The sequence below is a fragment of the Mauremys reevesii genome, linkage group 1 (genome assembly GCF_016161935.1).
Source record: "Mauremys reevesii isolate NIE-2019 linkage group 1, ASM1616193v1, whole genome shotgun sequence".
NCBI lineage: Eukaryota > Metazoa > Chordata > Testudines > Geoemydidae > Mauremys > Mauremys reevesii.
In genome coordinates this window covers 351,278,191-351,292,306 of record NC_052623.1, presented here as the reverse complement: position 1 = coordinate 351,292,306, position 14,116 = coordinate 351,278,191, and the positions used below count along the sequence as shown (strand labels likewise).

The 14,116-nt window shown below is 49.9% G+C and overlaps 1 long non-coding RNA gene across 2 annotated transcripts; it reads left to right on the top strand.

Annotated features, from left to right (window-relative positions):
* Window positions 1–673: 673 nt before the first annotated feature.
* On the top strand, window positions 674–8,299 carry LOC120404614. 2 transcript variants are annotated; one of them, XR_005598082.1, is made up of 6 exons: window positions 674–1,172; window positions 4,235–4,391; window positions 5,078–5,410; window positions 5,814–5,878; window positions 6,516–6,718; window positions 8,241–8,299. It is a non-coding gene; the product is annotated as an uncharacterized LOC120404614 (long non-coding RNA). The 2 variants fall into 2 exon arrangements; XR_005598099.1 differs by having other exon boundaries at window positions 5,814–5,889.
* The last annotated feature ends 5,817 nt before the right edge of the window (window positions 8,300–14,116 follow it).

The following is a 14,116-nucleotide window of genomic DNA, read 5'->3' as shown; positions in this document are numbered from 1 at the left end:
TTGCCTGGCCTGGTGAGCTAACTTTTTGGAGTACCAGGGACCCTGCCAATTCCCTGGTAATCCCAGTGGAGTGAGAACAGCAGAGACACTGAAATATAGAGGGACATTAGAAGAATTTCAGAGATTCCTTCTTAGCAGCATAATGCAGCTCAACCCAGCTCTGTGCTTCAGCCGACCCGACCCCAGGTCAAGAACGCGGGAAATCTTTGCATCCATAACAAACGTTGGGAGCTGTGTCTTTGAACTCTTTGCTCGCTAGCAGTTCCCTAGACAGCGGCCAGACTTGCTCTGAGTGTGTGAGTGTGAACGGGCGGATGGATGGATGTCATGCACTTTGTCACATCTCAGACCCAGAGTGGTCTCCTGGTTAGAGTTTGGTCCAGTGGATAACTAATAGCCTGGGACTCAAGAGATTCATTAGATTCATAGATTCCAAGGCCAGAAGGGACCGTTGTGATCATCTAGTCTGACCTCCTGTGTAGCACGGGCCAGAAAACTGCCCCCAAATCATTCCTAGAGAAGCCCGTTTAGAGAGACAGCCAGTCTTGGTTTCAAAACTATGAGTGATGCTGCTCAGTGTCACCTCATGGCTTAGAACTCTCCAGTATCTCATAATGGGAACAGATTCCGCAGACCTTTGCGTGCTCCAGCCTTGTTCTTGCTCCAGCCTTGTTCCAACCCCGATCTGGACTCATTCCAGATCTGATCCCCCCGGCTTCATCCACTAGGTCCAACTGCCAATGTGCTGACCCCTAAGCCCGACCATCCCTGTCATACTTTCTGACACCGCTCCTTGCCTCTCTCAGGTCATGCCTTTGGCCTTATTTTCAGAAGCACTAAAGGCAATGGGTGCTGCAGGTGAAAAATCTGGCCAGAACGACCCAACGTTGTGCCTTCCTTCCTTTGGAGAACAGATTCAATGTCATGGGAAGTCAGGGAAAGACGAATTGTTCCCGGAGATGCAGCCGCGCTAACCATTTGTTTGACACACGGGCTGTTTTCAAAGGTCATTCCATGGCCAGTCGTAGCCATCTGTTTTTTTTTTTTTTGCAGGATGAGAGATTGAAATAGAAATCATTGCTGAAATGGAAGTGTGTGTTAGTGATAGAGTGACCCTTCCACAGTTCAGTGTGCTGTGACCTTCATTAATTTAGAAGTAGCAAGGTCCTGGGGTACGTAAACTAGTCATCTTCTTCCCACCCACAGTGGGTCTGGTGACACTGCATGGCTGTGTTGGAGGCTAAGAGCAGTGGGCATGGGCTCTCCCCAGTTCCTTTGTGAGACAAGTGTGTAGATCCCTGGTTAACTCTTTGGCTGCGGCACCCAGCAGATATGTAGAAGCTCCATTAGTTCCATGGGGCAATGGATTTAGGGGCACTCAAGTCATTGAGGGTCCGTGTAAGACAGTTTTACTGAGGTTGACAGGGACAGAAATAACTGTGGATTCCAGTAGAGCAGCAAAGACGCCTCTTTTCTTAAAGCACGGTTGTGGGACCTTATAGAATGACACATTCACACCAGAGAGCCCCTCCTTGTTCACATTTAGAGTCACAGCTGCTGAACCTAGTGAGGAAACACCACTGTCACTAGCACATTCCCCTGCCAGCGCAGCACTCATAAGGGAATGTCCGGGTTAGCTTTACCTTGTCCCTTGGCTGAGGGGAGCCAATGGGGTAGACCTGGCTGGGCCAGCAGCGTGGTGTGTACTCTAAAAGGGCTTGTGCAAGCTGTATTTATTTGTTCTTTGATACTAAGTTCAATAAACCCTACTTTTAAAACTGTCCCCGGTCTGGGCGTGTACCGGTGGGCAAGCACAGGCAGCAGAAGCTGAATTGCAACGATCTGGCCTCTTTGAGAGACGAACCTACCCGAGGGTGCTGGAGACTGTGCCAGGAACGGTTGCCAGGGAACAGTTAATGGTTTGCAAGCACAATGGCTGGGAAAGAAGCAGAGAACCTTCCCACAGAAGCATTGAAATGCAGGGCTGGAAGGGCCCTCGGGAAGTCATCTAGTCCAGCCCCCTGTACTGAGAAAGGGCCAAGAAGACCCTTAAAAACCTGTTCTTAAAAAACTGTGATGATGGGGATTCCACCACCTCCTTTGGAAGCCCGTTCCAGAGCTTAACTACTCTTAGAGTTAGAAAGTTTTCCCTAATATCTAACCGGAATCTCCCTCGCTGCAGGTTAAGCCCATTACTTCTTGCTCTGTCCCCAGTGGACACAGAGAATTGATCATCCTCCTCTTTATAACAGCCCTTAACATGGAGGCAAGGGGCCTTTTGTACTAGGTAAAGAACAACGGTGACTCTCTGGGCATTCCTGGGAAACGTCACAGTGAAACTGCAGCAAAAAGCTGTTTTGCATCAATCAAATGTAAAAGAAGCTACTTAAGGGAGCAGGAAGAGTTGGATTGTCTATCTGGCAATAACACCTCTTTGCTACAGCACAAAAAAGGAGCCAGCTGAAATAACGGAAGTAGAGACCATTTGGAAGCAATATGCTGCAAAATTCAAATGGCTTGAACTGAAGTTTCAGGAAAGCGTGAAGGCAATGGAAAGCCAGTTCTCAAGAGCAGTACAAGAGCCAGAAAAGACCCCCGCAGGATTTCCTGCTCCGGCCACTTGATTTGAGACAGGAAGTACTGTCTGCCTCCCAAGAAGCTGACTCCAACATCAGACATGCCCCTGTCCTGGTACAAACACGTCCCTCCATTCAGTCCTCACAGGGCTGCAGAATGACAGTCCTGGGACTGTGACGTGCCCTTATTTAAGAGATAATCAGGTTGCAGGTGCGACCTCGTCTGAGAGCTGTGCACTGCTAGAAGTGACGAGGGAGCGAAGCAGTAGAGGCTGTGGAATGGACCATGTGCTGGTGCTGTAGCACGTAATTCTGTGTTGTGGCTTTAAAAAATGAGCAAAACAAGCCCGATTGGTCCAAAAAAACCTCCCCAAACCACCTGGGAGTGGGGTTAGCACCTGTGCATCATGACACTGGGCGGGGTTTGAGTCATGACATCATTGCACTGGGCATGGGACATGGTCCAAGAAACAAACAGGCCCCAGAGACTAGTGGAAAAAATGGCAGGCTACATCTGTATGAAAAATCCCGCCCACCTCTTCATCGAGATAAGAGAACTAAACACCAGGGCTGATGAGAGCCACGGGGGGAAAGCCCAAATTAACCTACTAAAGCAAACTGTCCAGGCATGTGCCAAAAGAACCCATGATGCTATGAGCGCTGTGTTGCCCAGACACTGCCGTTCTTGCAATCGCTGGGTCAGATGTGGCGGGCAGTGCGGGGAGATCATCCGATCTGGGGGTGAAACACTGACACAGCCCTGGGAGGGCGAGCTGGATCCCATGCTGAGTGGCGCACTGCCATCCAAATTGTTAGCCAAGTCCCAGTGTCCAAATCTCTGTGTCTGGTGACAGAGTGTAAGCCAGAAAAGAACCCAGCTCAGCTGGGCTCCTTCAGATCCCAGGCTGATGGCGCAGTTAAAGAATGTAATCCTTCTTGCTTCTCCTCCATCCAAACAAGCCCATGGCCTTCCTGTGTATATTCTTTCCCGCTCCATCCAGTCGGACACTCTGATAAAACTTGGCGGGTTAAACTCCTTGGGCCAGGGACTTTGCATATCTACAGCACTATGTGAAATTGTTACATAAACGAATATAGCCATTTAGTAACCGCTGTGCAGCACAGCTGTTAAACAGCGCCCACATCCCACCCCAGAGACATCTGCATTTCAAAGCTGGGTGAAGTGATTCTTTTATATATGGCCAGCTCTGGGTCCTCTGCTCTGATTTCTTTGTGCTGCTCCAGTGGCACAAAGAGGACGGGGTTGGGAGTTTCTTGAACAGGGCTCCCAAGGATTCTCCTGAAATAGGGAGCTAGCCTGCTCCCCCAGTGGAGGGGGAATCCTACCCCAATGCCAGGGGCAGGGTGTTCCTGGGCAGGCCAGGATCATGGCCGGGAATTTGAAGGGGACTGCATTCCTTAGAGCAGCCCTTAGGCTGCTCTAGGTGACTCCAGAAGCAGGTTTGGGCCCCAGCTGGCCTGAGGATCAGAGAGCAGAAAAGTGTCTTAGACCCTGCTACCTTGTTCCCCTCACGCAGCCCAAGTCCTGCCCAGCTCAATCAGACCCTGGGACCCAGCCCGCCCCGCCAGGTTGGTGACCCTTTGTGCAGCCTTCAGGTATTCTATAAATCCAAGGTCATTATTGTTGTTACCGACAGTTGATACCAAGAGGGAAGGGGGCAGCTGGAGTCATCTCAAGGAGTCGCAGCAGAGGGGCGGGGCCAGGCCATTTCACACCCATCCTTCCTGACTTATTCCTCCACAACAGGCCTTTCAAACGGGGGCACGGCATGCAGGCGAGATCCTGCAACTCAGGTAAGGCTGGCACTGGCTGGGCTACTACTTTTTTCCCCACCCTCACTCCAGCAGACCTAGGATCTTCATTCCAGAGACTCTGTATTTCCTAGACAGGACGAGCGTTCCCTTTGCAAACTGCCTGGGAAGCAAAGTCAGGCTGACTTACAGAGTGCAGATTAAACAAACACACTCCCTGGCGGTGCCTGTATTATTTTTTTCCCCCTTCCCTCTGCCTCCTTCTCTCGCTCTCTCTTTAATTAATACACAGCTGCACACCTCTCCCTACAGCAATTACAAGGTGCTAATGTTCTCAGACAAAAAAGTAAAGGGAGCAGAAGGCAGATAGGCTACGCGATCACAGCGCCCGTTCCCCAAACGCCTTCCCTTACATGCCAATTTATCCCCTGCCAAGAGATAGCCGTGTTGGAAGGGGAGAGATACAGCTTCAGATTGGTGCTGCGCACCAGCCGCGATCAGCGGGTGGGAGCTGGAGCGGATTGCACAAGAATGCTGCAGGATCCCACCCCTCCTCCTGGGGGCGCGAGGGGCTCGCGCGGGGCTCACGCACCCCCCCGGACTCGCGTCCACAAGGAAAGCTCCTGGTTTCAGAAGGGGATGGACTGCTCGTCTCCCTGCCAAAGGGAAGGGCAGCGGGCTGTTTCGTTGTTTAGAGGCAGTGGTTTTCAACCTCTTTTCATTTGCAGACACCTAAAAAATTTCGACTGAAGATGCGGATCCCCTTGGAAGCACCCAGGGGTCCGCAGACCACAGACTGAAAACCACTGGTTTAGAGTCAATGGAAGCGCTCTGAGCTCAAGAGTACGAAACTGACTTGATCTGTGAAGTCCATCAGCTCAGTAGAGTCGATCCACAGCTGAGGAGCTCCTGAGAATCCAGACTGGCCTGGCCTTTAAAAACAGGCATTTCCGGGGCTTCTGAAAAGAGGATGGTCTTGTGGTTAAGACACTGGACTGGGACTCTGATGCTCAGCTCTCCATGTGACCTTAGCCAAGTCACTTAGTCTCTCTGTGCCTCAGGTATTGCGGGGGGAAGGGGGGTTAATACCCCTTCTTTTGTCTATTTATATTGCAAGGAGCGGGTGTGGCTTTTGCTGTGTGTTTGCACTTCACTAGCACAACAGAAGTTGGTGGGTATCCGTTAGAGTCTGTACACACTCCTGTAATACACACAATAAATAATAAGCAACTGTGATGTGCAGGGGATCAGACTAGATTATCAACAAAGTCCCTTCTAGCCTTAAAGTCTATGAGTCTCTTGTAGTACTGTAGTGTTTCTATGTGCTGTTAGACAGTGGTCAAGTGTTATCCTAGAGGTGGCCGCATTTCAGTGGTAAATGATGATGCCATACCTGTACCTAGTCTGTAAATTGCTTTGGAAATCAATTTCAATTGTAAAGCTCTGTACATATTTTTAACGTAGGGCTGCTGACAGGTGCTGGGTTGACAGCGCTGGACAATGGAGCCTTCTGATTGTCTGCAGAGCAGGTACTGCACAGGTGGGAGCATCCCCTGGACACCCCAAGCAATATACCTCCCCCGACAATGCAGTTTCTATGGCCTAATCGCTCCTTGGCCATTCTGCCAGCAAGAGTCACAATGGCAACTGAGGGCAGCTTGTGGGACCTGTCTATGTAGGACTGATTCTCCAGCTGACTTCTCGTCAGCCATCAAAGAACATTGAGATGGCACTGACTTCTGGCCACTCTCAATACGCTTGGGCTGGATTTGAACCAGTAACTTGAATTCACTCCATCAGCTACACCCTAGACCATGCATCTCTCTCACAGAGTACGGTGTGCACTTCTGCCTGGCCGCTATCACATATCCCACACAATCACTGCAGGAGAGGCCCCACCCAGCTTGATTTTCTATGCCCTACGGACCCGTTGTGGAAGATACAAAAAATCCTGCTGATCATTTAGGCTTATCCCATGACCCAATGTGGTATATGGCACTATGGCACCACTGCATGGGATTCCATTTCTGTGTGTTGCACCTTTAAGTCTAAGGCTTGTGCAGCCGATCGACAGTAGCAGCCATTTTGTGTTCAGTCCAGGGCAGATTGTTACCGATCTCTCTCACTTGTACACACACTGAGTTTTGTTCTTCCTTTTCCTCCTAGCTGGAAAAAAACAGTCCTTCCGTGCTTGCTGTCCGTGCATGCTGAAATGGAACAGCTGTCAGCCTTTGTGCAAGGAACCCTGACAACGAGGACCTTTGGGATGCAGGGAGGCACCACATGACATTCCTTTCAGGGCCAATCTCCGCAGCCCAGGTTTTCGTAGACCACAGGGAGCCCTACTGGGGTTTGCAGAGGTCACTGAGGTGGCAGATGCCATAGCATGGGCAATCATGGAGCCTTTTTACCTTTTGTGACTGTCGACAGAGATGGTTACCAGCCATACTGCACCATCTACTAATCCATAAATTGGTAAAAGATGATCATGGCTACCAGTCCTTTGCACTGCACCATTTGTTATATCTAAAAAAAGAAAGTCCTCCTAGAGAATATGGGCAAGTGTACTAGAGAACCACTGTATCAGAGAGCACAGCTGCTCTGTGTCAGATCCTGCAGAAATTATGAGTTTCCCCCTCCCTTCTGGGCTTCTTCCCTCTTCCCCCCCATCCTTGTGTGTGTAATAAAGTAATATGGAATGAGACAATAACTGAACTTGGAGAGAGATGATGAGAAGGAGGCCTCCTCCAGCTGCTATGGTGTAGTCCACAGACAACAGGGGAGAGTGAGGGAGGAGGAGAGGAGCCCAGCAGGAGAGCTGAGGCAGTTGAATCTTTGTTTTAACACAGGGGTTTGGGGGGGGGAAGGACTGATGCAGCTGTGGCTGCTTGATGATGATGATTTGATGATGATATGATGATATACCCCACAAATTAGGCACCAGCTACAGCAAATAGACCTCACCAATGCTAGTCTGCATGGTTACTAGCCCTTGCTGTTGCACCCCCCCAATGCCCCATGAGATGATGAGTAGGACAGATACCAGTCCACCATGCACATCAGCCACCCATGGCGGGGTTGGGAGGAGGAGGTGTTGAGGCATGCAGCGCATCGCTGCGCAGCATTAGGTCTAGTGCAGTAAAAGAGTAAAAGAGAGGATTGTTTCCTTCACTGGGTGGGGGTGGGGGGGGTGGAGGGGGGGGGGGTGCCCTGGGTGCCCACCCTGGACACTGTGTGACCACCCAGAAGCTGGAGGAGCTTTGCCAAGAGAAGAAATACTGGGACCAGCAGAATGCTGGGACTGGGGGGATCCTCCAGTCCCAGTCCATCCATTTGTCCTTTTGGCTTTTTCTTTTTTTCATTTTTTAGTTGTGCTTGTGTGCGCTGAGCCCCTGCTATGCTGTCTGTTTTAAAGATTTTAAAAATTTTTTTTTTTTCTGTTTTTCTTTGATAGAACAGATTTGCCTTGATTTGATTTGCCTGCCACATCCGATCGCATGCGTCCATGCTTTCTTTCTTTTTTCTTTTTTTTTTTTTTTTTGCACATGCTGATGATCTGAGCTGCGCTCAGGCAGCAAAAAAAGAAAAAAAATTCAAAAGTTTTTTCCTGTCTACCTGGCCACTGCATTGCCTCCAAGTCATTGAGGTGTGAGAGGTCAGTGGTGCACTGTGGTACCGGCCGCGCCAATACCCGCCAATCTGCGCCACACACTAACCTAACTAACCCTAAATAATTCCGAGCAGCTACTCTCTCTCTCTCGGAGGGAGGACAGAAGTTTGTTTAAAGAGCCTTTATATATATATATAAAAGGGTCTGTGTGTGTGTGTGGCGTTAAATCGGTTTTACGCTCCTAAAACCGGTTTAAATGCCTAGTGTAGACCAGGCCTGAGGAAGGCACAGCTGTGATGAGACATAAGGGGCCAAGAATGCCTTTAAGCGGATGATGGACAAGCTGCTGACATCACGGCAATAAACATGTTCAAACGCAGCAGTGAATACTGACAACCTGCCACAGGTGTCAGTGGCAGATTTCCCCCCTTGCTCCTGTACCATTAGGTCTCTGGCCTCCTGCACATGCAGATACCTGGCTTGCCAGTGCAGCACTGACATGCCCCACTACATACTCTCATCTGTGAGGCCACCTGGGCTTAGTACCTGGAAGTAGAGGCTGAGGCAGGCCAACTCAGAGAACAGCAGTGACCCTATTACTTGTTCATTAGCAAGCAGCCACTGCAGACCTTGCTACTGCACTCTAGCTAGAGCACCCCCAGCAGGTCAGGGCCACACACACAGAATCATAGAACATCAGGGTTGGAAGGGACCTTAGGAGGTCATCTAGTCCCACCCCCTGCTCAAAGCAGGACTAATCCCTGCACAGAATTTTACCCCAGTTCCCTAACTGGCCCCCGCAAGGATTGAATTCACAACCCTGGGTTTAGCAGGCCAGTGCTCAAACCACTGAGCTATCCCTCCACCTAGCAAGGCAGAGCACCTGATCACTCCTTATAAATGTCCTACATCAGCCACACAAATCTCCTTCTTTGTACATCATGGGTTATGCCTAGAGATAGGCCTGAGGCAAACAGACCCCATAATCTTGCGGATGACGAGAGACGGCGTTTCAGAATCCAGGTTTCGAGCCAGGTGCGAATTTTGCAGCTTGCTTCTAGTTCTGTAATGGGAGCCGACACACTAACATGTAACTTACAGCCCCTGAATACGCCCCCAGGATTCACCTGGGGTTCTCCAAGGACTCTCCGCATAACCAATCCTTACGGCGCTAGCTCCCCTTTAGAAAGGCGTCTGAATTAACCTTACAGCACCTCTTAGTGGAAGACAGTGATACTGCTGCAGATTTGTGTCCGTTTAGTAAGCAAACCTGTTTCCATCCCAAATTACGACACTGGATTCTCCTGTTGGGCCTGGGGTATCCAGAACCATCCTGGCTTTAGACGTTCCAGTGGGGTTTTGTAAACCTTGGTGTGAGATGAAGAACTAGGAAAACAGTAACAGATGGAGGAGCCAGGAACAGGGTCGGGAGGTATTTTTACGACTTATTTTTGTTGCATTCTGATCGCCCTCGAAGCTTTAATTAGATTTAGGCCCTGTCTATCCGAGCCCTGATTGAAAACATACTTGTGATATTCAGCCACCAGCTAGAAAGGAAACTGGTGCAATGAGATCTTGTGGCATGGGCGTGGGTGGGGATGTGGGGGGAGGGGGGAAGGCCATAGCAACAGAGAAAGCCTAGCAAGGGGGCTACAACCAGGAAGGAACATAGGAGGAGATGTAAATGCAAATCAGGGCTGGTCTTAGTGTTTCATGGTCTGTGTAAGAAAGGGACAGAAAACCCCATCTGTTTCCTTCCCCTGTTATGGGAGAGCTCCCAGACTTTTCTCCCTACAAGACAGTTGGCCAGCACTGTGGGTAAACCCACTCAGTTCAGAGGGGCACTGGCAGAGGAGATGTTTGGCTCTCTGGCCTTCGACCCCTCACACTGAGACCCTGGATGGAGGCAAGGCTTGAACTAGGTGGAGCTGCTCAGCAGAATAGCGAGGGCTGGGGGAAACAGAGAGCTGGGGAAGAGAGCTGTGGTTTAGGGTGAAGCAGTGCTCTCCATCCAGCTTGCAAGGTGCATTTCATCCACCAGGCTTGGGCACAGAGGACTTTTTTCTACACTGTCCATTCTTTTCTGGCCACAGTGCTACTAGCAATGGGGCCGTGATGCTCCATGTAGGACTGAGCCAGGTGCAGAGAATGGGGGAGGGGAGAAGACCACATGCATTTGGGGCTGGAAGTAAATGTCTGGTCCTTAGATCTAGGAACTTTCAGGCTCAACATTATTGAGCTTTGCTCAGCACCACATCAACCTAAACCCAGCCAGCCTCTCAGGGGGCCAAGACAATGAAGTGTGTGTTACATTCTCCCCCAGTGACTGGTCTACATAGAGGATAATAGCCTACTGCCGTTACTGGCAAATGGCTTACTCCTTTAGCTCACATGGGAGAGGTCTTTGCTGTAGGCCTGGGTTCAAACCCGCCTGCGGCCCTTTGGTTTGGAGTAATTGCATTAGGCAACGAAATCAGATACTCCTCTGTATATTGCAGATAACTGGATTTAGATAAAAGCCCCTCACTGACAATATCATCCACATGGTACAAATCACCTGCAGACCTTTCTGGCTGTTTGCTGAGGAAGATGCAAGCATCGGCCAACGAAGGAGGAACTCCAAGGCTTTGTGGATCTACACCAGGGCGACTGAGCTAATCTCGGCTAATTCAATTTCAGGCAGTATGAGAGTAAGAGTATTCTGCCTTCGGAGATGCACAGCAGACGTTGATAATGAGGGAAGATAAATTAAAGACAGAAGAAGTCTTGGAAAGTGACCCTAGTTTGAAGTGTACAACTTGAAATACATCCAAGGGGCTATCTGGGAAAGCAGTGGGAACGGCGATTGCAGAGCATGGCTCTCATCTGTGGTACGTAGAGAGATGTATGCGATAGGGCACAGTTCCAGACCCCTACTCACAAACAAATGGAGACTATCTATTAACAGCGCCAGTGATGGGCTTTTTGCTGCCCTAGGCACCTCACACTGGTGCAGTGTCCCCTGCATCCCAAAAGCTGTATTGGGGGGAAGGCAGCCAGGCCAAATCCACTGAGGTGGCTCCCAGCTACTGATGGACAGGCCAGAGTCACATAGTCACTGCACAGCAGCTCCCATCTGATAGTGCGGGGATGGAAGACAGGCTGAGGGCACCCCCTTAAAAACATCATTCTTGGCATCTGCTGATATGCCCTCTGCCTAGCCCCAGCCCTGACTCTTAGAGGAAATACCCTCTCCTGAAAGGCCGTTTCACTTTCACAAAGCACGCAATACGGTCTCTGCACAAACAGCATTGACCTTTTTCACGGCCGTATCACACTGGCAGCTCATAGTCATGCTGCTATCAATGCATACACAATGCATCTCCTCCTCTCTCGCTTCCAACTGATACGTCCTCAGCTTAGAGCAAAAATTCTTCTTGTTAATCCCTAAGTGCATGACCTTGCACTTTGCACTATTAAATTTCATCCCATTGCTATTATTCCAGTTTTCAAGGTCGTCCAAATCTGTTTGTGTGATATGCTTGTGTGATATTCACTGGTATATCCCACAATACCTTGGAACAGGACAACTCAGCATTTGGCATAAGTGGATAGGAAAACTGTCAAAGGCAAAATACACTAATATTCTGCCCTGGTACAAGCGGGGAGGTTCCTCCATGGACTCGTACCTGGAATGCAAGTATCCAAAAGAAAGAGAAGGTACAGAACAAGTTAAGGAACTGGCTCTTAGATGGTGTACAAAATTCTTTCTATCTTGTGAGCAACCATCCTATAAATACAAGGAGTCTTGCAGGCGTATCTTTGAAGCACACCTTCTGTGTAAGGGCTACACACTGGGAGAGAAGAATTGCTTCTCTGCAGGAGGGTACATGAAAGAACATAAGACCGGCCATACTGGGTCAGACCAAATGTCCATCTAGCCCAGTATCCTGTCTTCCGACAGTGGCCAGTGCCAGGTGCTTCAGAGGGAGTGAACAGAACAGGTAATCATCATGTGATCCTGTCGCTCATTCCCAGCTTCTGGCAAACAGAGGCTAGGGACACCATCTCTGCCCATCCTGGTTAATAGCCATTGATGGACCTACTCTCCATGAACTTATCTAGTTCTTTTTTTAGCCCTGTTATAGTCTTGGCCTTCACAACATCCTCTGGCAAAGAGTTCCACAGACTGATTGTGTGTTGTGTGAAGAAATACATACTTTTGTTTGTTTTAAACCTGCTGCCTGTTAATTTCATGACTCCTTTTCGTATTGTACTGCTTTGTCTTTAGATAATAAATTTGGCTACGTTCAATTATTTGGTCTCTTGAACATTTTTCAGAACAAACCGCGAGTGTAGTCAAGCAACTGGCTGTACTTTTAATCGATAGATTGGTACTGACGCAAAGGGAAGAGCGCCACCTATTGACTCACCAACACCTTCAGCTCTCCCAGTCGAGGCTGACTGGCTCTGACTCTGCTTAACTTATGAGATCTGACCAGATGAGCAAGAAAGTGGCTAAGGGAAGGAGAGGAAAGCAGAAGGAAAAGCAATTTCTCTTCCCTTGTAGGATAAACGCCTAAAGAGCTTGTGTTAAAAGTACAGTGCTCTAATCAGAGCCGATTTGGTACTGACATTGAACCACTTCTAAAGGCTCCGGGGAGAGGAAACAAGCGTAATCTCTGATGAGCAGGTGCAAGACAAGAGGATGGGTTAAAAGCGAAGACAAGAAGAAAACCTCCCCCTTTGCACAGTTCTTCAGAAGCGAAGGCTGGTGAAAAGAATCCGACGTTATGCAACGTATCAAAGAGTCTCGATAGGATCGCTGCGCCAGAATCACAAGAGGATTTCTGAGCCAGCCCTGGAAAATTAAACGGACGTGAACAACAGCACGGACCTTTGGAAGCTCTGTGATCTGTTTGTCATTGATCGGCGTGGTCTCCCAGCACAGCTGGGTGTGTAAGCAGCTTGTGTGCCGGAGAGGGAGGCAGGGGCAGATGTGAGCCTATGATGGTTTCCGAGGAGGGGCCGTAGGAAAGAGAACATGGACATTTCTCTGCAGTACTCGGGCTGCTCAGTGCTGGTGAACCCCTAGGGTGCCATAGCGTGCTAGGTGTACAGTGCTTCACCAGCTGTAGCCCTGGTAGGTCCCCAAACAACTCAGACACATGGCTAAGGGGGAGGGTGTTTTACTAGGGCTGGCAGGAAAGGGGTAGGTTGCAGATCCCCTAGGACAGAAGCTTAAATGGTTTCAGTTCAACGTGAGCCGTACTGGTTCTTGTTTGGGCCTCTGGGGAGTCCCAACCGAGAGCCAGGGCTCTCCAGGCCTAGTGCCTGCCCCAGCCGAGTCTCTATTCCAAGCAAATAGGGGCTTGCCGACAGGGCCGGCTCTAGGTTTCTTGCTGCCCCAAGCAATAAATAAATAAAACCTCTGGGAGCGCAACTGCCAAAACAAAACAAAACAAAAAGGTCTCCGGAATGCCGCCCCTGAAATTGTGCTGTCCCAAGCCCGTGCTTGGTTTGCTGGTGCCTAGAGCCGGTCCTGCTTGCAGATTACAAGACCAGGCTCAGTTGGTGCCCTCTGCACTGGCCTGGGATTGCCACCTGTCCCAGTTTTCCCAGGATTGTTCCTTTTTTGAAGGAGCTGGCCTGGGAAATCTGCTGGGATGCTCCGTACACACTGCCAGCTGGCCAGTTTTATGGGCTCCGGCTCGTCCCAGAGGTGCCGGGGTTTTGTACCTCCGAGGTGGCAACCCTAATTGGCTCCCTGCCCAGCCGCTGCTGCTCCCCAGTAAACCCCACTAGACCTGCACCTGTCAGGCACTCACAGCCTGTCCCAACACACAGCTCTGCATATGGCTCCTGGGGAATCCATGTCTAGCTTCCCTGCAGCTGCGGCTTTCCAACACAGCTCGGCCCCTTCCTGGCCCAGTCAATGGGCTTTAGACTCCAAAGTGCCTAAATCCCTTTTTGAAAATGATTTATGCTCCTATATCAGTTAGGCATTGAGACACTGAGCAGAGCAACGCCTAAGTGCCTGGGTCCCAGAGACCCACCCAAAGTAAGTCTCTGCCAGAGGCAGGACTTGAACCCCACTCTTCTAAGGCCTCCGCTAGGGCCTTAGTCATGGGACAATTCTTTCTCTCAGGGTATGTTTACATTACCTGCCGGATCGGCG